Genomic DNA, 7736 nt, shown 5'->3' with positions numbered 1-7736 from the left:
AATATGTAATAGAACTATGGAAATAATTTAGGATGTTCCTTCCAACATGCATTATTGTTTGTATGGGCCCTCTATCTTTTGGAAAACTTATGGCCTGTTTGGAAGTTTAAAAAAGGAGGGAGAGTAGAGTAAAGGGAGGGAGAGTAATTTAATTATCTTATTTGGAGGTTTTTTAAAGGAGGGGGAGGGGTTTGGAGGGGTTTCAACTACCTCTAACCCCTCATTTTTAATTCTCCCAAATTGGAGAGATTTGGAGGGAGAGTAGAGTGGATAAATTATTGATCAAATGAATTTCTTAATTTACCCTTTCTAAATTAACAAAATTACAAACCGATTATACAAATAATCTTTGTTTGTTTTCTAAGAAAATTTAAGGTGAATGAAAAAAAAATTCAATCTCACTATTTCCCTGACACTGAAGCTAAACAACCCCCCTGATCTAACAACATTTACACTACACTCCTCTCTACATCGCTCCGTTTGTTTCCCGAGAAAAATACCAAAAAGAAAAGAAGGTGCAAGGCATGGCAGTGAGAGCGACGGTGTCACTCGCTACTCTCACCTTGATATGTTGTCCTCTTTCATCAATCTCGAGCTCCTTGGTGAGTCACTCACTCACTCCCTCACTCCCTCACTGACTCACCGTTTGCTTAGCAATTAACAGTTGATGAAGCTGGTCTCTGGATCTGGAGCAAAGCTAGGCTTTTCAGTGGACGAGGACGAAGACGAGTCACCGACGATGAAGCCGAAGGACTTGTCGAGGTCTGGAGCCGGAACTCTGCACAAAAATCGGTCATTGATCAGTTCGGGTCGTGGTTGCTTCCTATGTGAAGCTTCTTGAAAATTTCCTATAAATAAAGAAAATTTATTTTTATTTTTGCTATAATTTTTTTTGAGGTAATAAAAATTATTTTATAATAGTTAATAGTAGTTTTATACTATTATTAGTGGTATTTGATGGAAGGAGAATGTTGATTAAATAATTATTTAATCTAACAAATTAATTATAGACCAATGTTGCAAGTCCATTTTCAAATAAGAGTAAATTTTTCTATTTAAATCATTTTCTCTCATTTCCATCCTAATTTTTAAAACATCCAAACAAGAGGAAAGGTTAATTACTCCCCTCCCCCTTACTAATTTTAAAAACATCCAAACAAGGCGGGGGATAACCATTCCCTCTACTCTCCTCCCCTCTACTCCCTTCTACTCTCTTCCCTTTCTAAACTTCCAAACAGGCCATTAAATTATTGTTTGTATTGCATTGCGCATGGTCAGAAAATTATTGTTTCTAGTCTTTACTTTCCAGAGAAAACAAGGAAGAGAAAAAGCATGGCACTGCTAGTGCTAGATCGAATAATTGCGCCAAGGAAATTTCATGGAAGAAGGATATACAGCTAGCGAACCTATCTCAGCCTTTTGCTAAAAATTATTTAGTTTAAAAGTATGTTAAAATATATTTTTAGAGTGTCCATATTGATGATGCTAAATAATTATATTGCTATTTTTTCCTCCACCAAATACCAAAATGTGCCCTACAATGGTGGAGCCAAAGCTATATTTTTTGGCTCCATAGCTACCGTGCACGGCTATTTTAGCTGTGCACTTGTTATGATCCTAGTGTCCCACATTGGTTAAGTGTAAACTTAATCATATACTTATAAACTCTTGGGCAACCTCCTCTTGTAAGCCGGTTTTCAAGGGTGAATTCTACTAATGGGTTTGTAACATTTAGTATTCAAATGAGTTGCGACATTTTAATAACTTGATACCAATTATATATTTTGCGATATATTATAATAGAAATTTCAAAGAGATGGTTTATTGCAACAAATTTAACATTGCAATAACTAAATATCAATTATTTTACAATCTATTGCAATGACAAACATGAAGCTGCAATGAATATATTATATTGTAAGAAAAAATATGAAAAAAAATAACTATTACAATAAATATACCGTTGCAATAATTTGAACCCAAATTATTTTTGTCAATTCTTTACAATCAATTGTAATAAAATTCATGAAATAATAGCCTTTGCTAAAAGATATTCGAAGTAATAAATTGTTTATTACAATAGCAAATATATTATTACATCAAAATTTTCATTAAAATATTTAAGGTTTATTGCAACAAAAATTTTTTGTAGCACAAACTTATTACCTCAAATTTTATTGCAACACTTCGCATAAACTATTATAATGGCTTCGATGTTATTGCAACGATTTTTAAGTAAATATTTCCTCTTTATTTTTAAGTAAATATTCCCCATTGTGTTTTAAGCATTTGTAAAATAATGTAGAATAAAAATCAGTTAATGTGACTTCTCACTATTGTTTGCCTTCATGAACCACAGTGTTTCTGTGGTTCCAGATTGTCCAAAATGTAGTGAAAATGGCTTGAAGATAAATCATTGACTCAGCCTCCAGTTTTTTGTGTCTGTCTAATAAATTCCCAACCCATTGCTGCACCGAGACATTGGCTAGATCAGGTATGAACAGCTAACGGAGATCCATGCCAGCAAGCTCTAGCAAAAGGGCAAGACAGAAATAGGTGAGTTGTGGATTCATCTTCATCATTACACAGGGGGCAGGTGCTTTGGGTTGGTATTCCTCTATTTTTTAGACTTAGGAGAGTGGGGAGGCCATCATGCATAAGCTTCCACATAAAGTTGCAGATTCTCAGGGGGACTTTAACTTTCCGGATCAGATTCCAAACCCCTCTATGGACATGATTCTGTTTGAAAGGATTTGTGGAAAGGCAGTGAGAGTCCTCAAGAAGCAGATTGTAGGCATTCTTTTTGACATTTGTTTTCCTATGGCAGAGTCAATGACCGCACCAACTTGGACATCAAACAGTCTTCCATGACCATGAGGTCCATTTCATGCCTCTTCTTCTTCCCTAATTTTTTTCCCTATGTCAACTGCTCTATTTGAAAATTTCCATTGGATTGTTTTCTGAATGATTATTCAGGAAATTTGTTGGGATTATTTTGTTTACTATTTTTATATTTTTGTTTTTTCTCTTTTGGAACTAACAACTATTACAGTTTTGAAATTAATAGCGTTGACCATTGGTAGTTTCATTACATCTTATCAAGCCCTTAGATTAAATAGCATTGGCCTTTGGATTGACCTCTTAGAAATTGCCTGCAACTTGTCTGTCAAAATACTTAACTATAAGATTTTTGTGACATTAGGGCTTTGAAAGTGTATTTCTCAAGGGAGTCAATACCGTACTGGAGGCTGTACCAGTTTGACCAGCGGTACGATATATTTCGGATACCGGTCAATACCGGTGTACCGTTTCGGGTTTACCGCTATTTTTTTATATTTATAAATAAATAAATAAATAAATATATATATATATATATATATGTATGTATGTATGTATGTATGTATGTGTGTGTGTGTGTATATATATATTATAATAAATATAAAAGTTTACCATAAAACATTTCCTCAATTCAGAACTAATTATTCATGGTTTTAGACTTTAGTATCAATTAAAAGAAAAAAAAAAAAAACACAATATAAAAAATAGAAAGCTTAGGCTTTGCTTGGGAGGAGGGAATGGAATGAAATGGAAAGGAATGAAAAGAATCATTTTAGAATATTCTTCCCTTCCCTTGTTTGAGAGTTTTAATGGAGGGAATGGAAAGCTCATTCCCTTGTTTGGGAGTTTAAGTAAGAGGAAATGGAATGGGTAGGAGGGAACACTCATTCCTTTCTATTCCCTTAAAACCTCAAATTTTCATTCCCCCCAAAATTGGGAGGAATGGGAGGGAATGAAATTTGATTTAATGATTTTTTTACTAAAAATCCCAAAATAGCCTTGTATATTCAATTCTTTATTTTAAAATAGGGGTCTAATAGTAATATTGTTATAAAATGATTTCATTTCATTCCTTCCATGTTATTCCCAAACAAGATTACTTACATTTTATTCATTTTCATTCCTTTCCATTCGTTTATTTTAAAACATCCAATCAAGGTTACTTAATTCCATTCCATTCCATTCATTTTTCTTACTTAAATACATTCCATTCCATTTCATTCTCTTATAATCATTCTATTCCATTCCATTCCCTTCCCTTATGAACTCCCAAGCGGAGCCTAAAAGTTACCATTACATACTAAGAAAACAAATAATACTAATAAGTTAATGCAAATAAGTTACCATTCTGTCCTAACAAAAATTCAAAAATTACGAAACTTAAAAAAAAAAAAAAAATTTTTCCTGTATCGGCCGGTACGCCTGGTACCAACCGGTATTTCCCGAAATTGGCCGGTACGGCCGGTATTTTTTCCAGTACGAAACAGGGGGTTATATGTATCGGTTTGCTTGCCAGTACGGTATATTCTGGCGATATCGGCTGGTACGGTACGGAATTGACTCCCTTGGTATTTCTAGGATCCTTTGACTATTGTGTTTATTATACTTGAGTTGTGAGGTTTGGATTGATGCTTTAGGAGACAAAGAAAACCTTAAATTTTCAATATGTTAGAACACCATCTAATTTAAAATTGTGAAGTCCCTTTTAAGTCAAGTTTTTGTGTTTTAAGAATTTGCATGAGCAGTTGGTTTATTGAGAATTACATGAGTTAATATTGCTGGCTTTGACACAAACCTTATGAGAGCAAAATATCCATTGTATTATGTGGATAGATGACTTGCTTCGAAAATTTTCAATTGGTTAATTCTAATACAAAATGTCCTTTTTAGCTTATTGTATCTATTTCAATAAATCTTCATATTTTATTTATTTTTTCTTGCATTAGTTTTAACATAGCCAATAATATGTTATTGGAACAGTTGTTGAATCACTCTGTGTCATCCCTCATCAAGCAATAAATCCCAATGGAAGAAAGCAATAATAGATTTTCATGTTGTTTGAACCCATAACCTGCATTAACGTCGAATACATTTGAGTCTACTAGCCTCTGCTGTTTCATGATCAAGATGCTATTGTAAATGGGGTAAAACTTGCAACCAATACTTCATTTTTCTTTTTCTTTTTTTGGTTTTGTTTTGTTGTTGTTGTTGGTAGGGTGATTGAAGTGACACATGGTGGGTCTAAAATTTAATATTAAATTTAGTCTCTTAAGAGTTAAATGAACTGTTATATATTAAAATTAGAATTAAATTCTAACCTTGTATATACTTCCTTATAATGCTTCTCAGATCCACTTAAATAAATCCAAAGCCAGAGGCACAAAACTTGGTGTTTCATCTATTGCTAAAACAAATGCAAGTGCCAAAAGCAGGTAAAGGCTCTTATTACTTCCTCAAACTTATGAGATTCTTATTTTCCTTAAGACCCCTCATAAACTTAATAGTGGGTACATAATTTGCGATGCATGTAAGCATTCAAGAATGTCTTCAATTGTCGAATATGAGAACTTTCCCATGGGTAGGGCGCATAATATACTTGGTGAATGATAAGATGAATCCTCAAGAAAGTTCATTTATTTGGCTTATTTGTATTTGATGCAACTAGAAACCTTTTTTTTTTTTTTTTTTTTTTTTTTTTTTTTTTTTTTTTTTTTGTAGAAACTGTATTTTCATATAATTAAGAACTTTAGTGAAATAATGGATATGATAAACAAGTTTGAAAAGCTGAGTTTCTTATTTGAATGCATGGAATTCTCAGATTTTAAAATTATTCTCAATTTTGTTTAATGGCATGTCATTTTATGTTCATGTGTTTCATATATCATCCAATGATGGGTAAACAAAATTAATGGGTAAGGAAGTTTAAGTGAGTAATCATTTTTTCTTATTCTAGAATTCCTAATGCATGTAGAATGGTCAAGAGGAAGAGAAATAAGAAGAATGGTGCGGGTGGTGGTACAATCATGGTCCCCTGGTCCTATGCTGATGGAGGTTAAGAACATTCTTCAAACTTAGGTACTGCCTTTATTTTTCTCTTTTTAAAAATTTAAAATTCTAGAGGGTTTTGTATGATTGTTGAAGTTGGAAAAGTGAGATAAATGGGTTTATTGAGATTTGAGGATCAGTTAAATGATGGAGCTTGCATATGTTCTTTTCAAGAGAGAATGTGCTATCAATTTTTTGTTATTCTGATGTGCAGGTTATTTTATTTTCTTGAATATAATTCTTTTGAAGTTCCTCACCTTTGATTACCAATTCATGGACATATTTGGGCATAAGGCTCTTATTAGTAGTTGGAACTAAGTTTTGGACTTTGAAAATTTCCTCTTTATTTTTAAGTGAATATTCCCCATTGTGTTTTAAGCATTTGTAAAATGTAGAATAAAAATCAGTTAATGTGACTTCTCACTAAATAACTAATTCACCTACTAACTTGGCTCCCCATAATTTTTATTTTCCACAAGTGATTAGTATTTTTTTATTTTTAGGAAAGCCATCATGTTATGTATGTATTTGTCTTCTTTATTTGGTTATTAGAAAGGATTATAACAATGTCAAAGACCTATCACGACTTGGCTTAATCTACGAAGACATCTGGTGTTTGGCTGCAGGTTTCAGGTCCATCTCTTATAATTGTATTAGGCGTAGTGCTAATGGTATTGCTCATTCTTTGGCTAGGTTTGCTAGATTACTTGACAATGAAATTGTTTGGTTGGAGGAGGATCCTCCACCTGCTATGGATGCGTTGTATTTGGATTCTTCTTTTCTAAATTAATGATATTGGTTCCGGTTTCAAAAAAAAAAAAAACACAATGTCAAAGACATTTTTGTAAGGTGATTCATGACTTCATTCTCAACAATTTAACTAAAATACTATTACTTTATTCTACCGTTTATTGTCAAAAAAAAAAAAAAAAAACTATTAGATTGATGAAACTGAACATCAAACTAACTAGTTTTATTTTTTCCTAGTGGCAACCTTACTGGGTCATCAACCATGAGCTGGTGATGACTACAAAGGAGTACACGCGAGAGGTCATGGTTATAGATCCTAAATGGCTTGTGGAAATGGCGCCTAGATTTTTGAAGGTGGCAGATTCTACAAAGCTGAGCAAGTGAAAACAACAAGAAAGGATTAAGCCACTTTATGACAGACATCACGAGCCGAATTCTTGGCGTTTGAGTAAACGCCGTGCTTGAGATGTCTCGATGTCATTCATTTTGATTATGGGTATAGCTGTAAATCGGAATGGTGTTGTTTGCATGTTTGTCCCTTGTTATTTGATGTGGTGCATTCAGCAGGAGAGAAATACCTGGCACTTTGAGGATTCAGAAAAAACCATTTCAGATCTTAAACTATTCTTTTTAAGACTCTTTAGGACTAGGTTGTAGCGTTAGGTTTTCGTTCTTTTGTTTTAGTTCATGGTTTAATGGACTTTTGTACTTTATGTGCTTGATTTTATTGTAAAAGGGAGTTGCTAGTTCTATTCAGATTATTGTTACACTACAAGAATTTTATTGTATTATTATTGTTACACTACATGAACTTCATTATAAAAGGGAGCTGCTCGTTCTATGCACTGTTTTCAGTCATTAACCAGTTGTTGTAAACCCAGTCACTCTAAAAAACTCATCAAAACCATGCTACAATAGAGAAGGTAAAATTCTTAATGGTGGCATAAAACTATTAAGTCTGTTTTCTTAGATACAGTCTGTTGCATTTAGTTTATTATATGACACACACACATATGTTCCTATTAAAAATATTGTTTTACATGTTGACATCATGTACACATGGCACTAAATTACTGTGATAATAAGAAACCCACGTCCACTTG

At 33.0% G+C, this 7736-nt stretch overlaps 2 long non-coding RNA genes across 2 annotated transcripts; one reads left to right on the top strand and one right to left on the bottom strand.

Annotated features, from left to right (window-relative positions):
• Positions 1-5211: 5211 nt before the first annotated feature.
• LOC115990391 lies at positions 5212-7472 on the top strand. Its single transcript, XR_004092149.1, has 2 exons — positions 5212-5913; positions 6871-7472. It is a non-coding gene; the product is annotated as an uncharacterized LOC115990391 (long non-coding RNA).
• On the bottom strand, positions 6379-6756 carry LOC115990392. The gene is made up of 2 exons (XR_004092150.1): positions 6722-6756; positions 6379-6460 (listed from the first exon to the last, which is right to left on the bottom strand). It is a non-coding gene; the product is annotated as an uncharacterized LOC115990392 (long non-coding RNA).
• Positions 7473-7736: the final 264 nt, after the last annotated feature.

This window comes from Quercus lobata, chromosome 5, assembly GCF_001633185.2.
Source record: "Quercus lobata isolate SW786 chromosome 5, ValleyOak3.0 Primary Assembly, whole genome shotgun sequence".
NCBI lineage: Eukaryota > Viridiplantae > Streptophyta > Magnoliopsida > Fagales > Fagaceae > Quercus > Quercus lobata.
The sequence above is the reverse complement of the archived record's forward strand: the minus strand, read 5'-3'. Positions and strand labels throughout refer to the sequence as shown.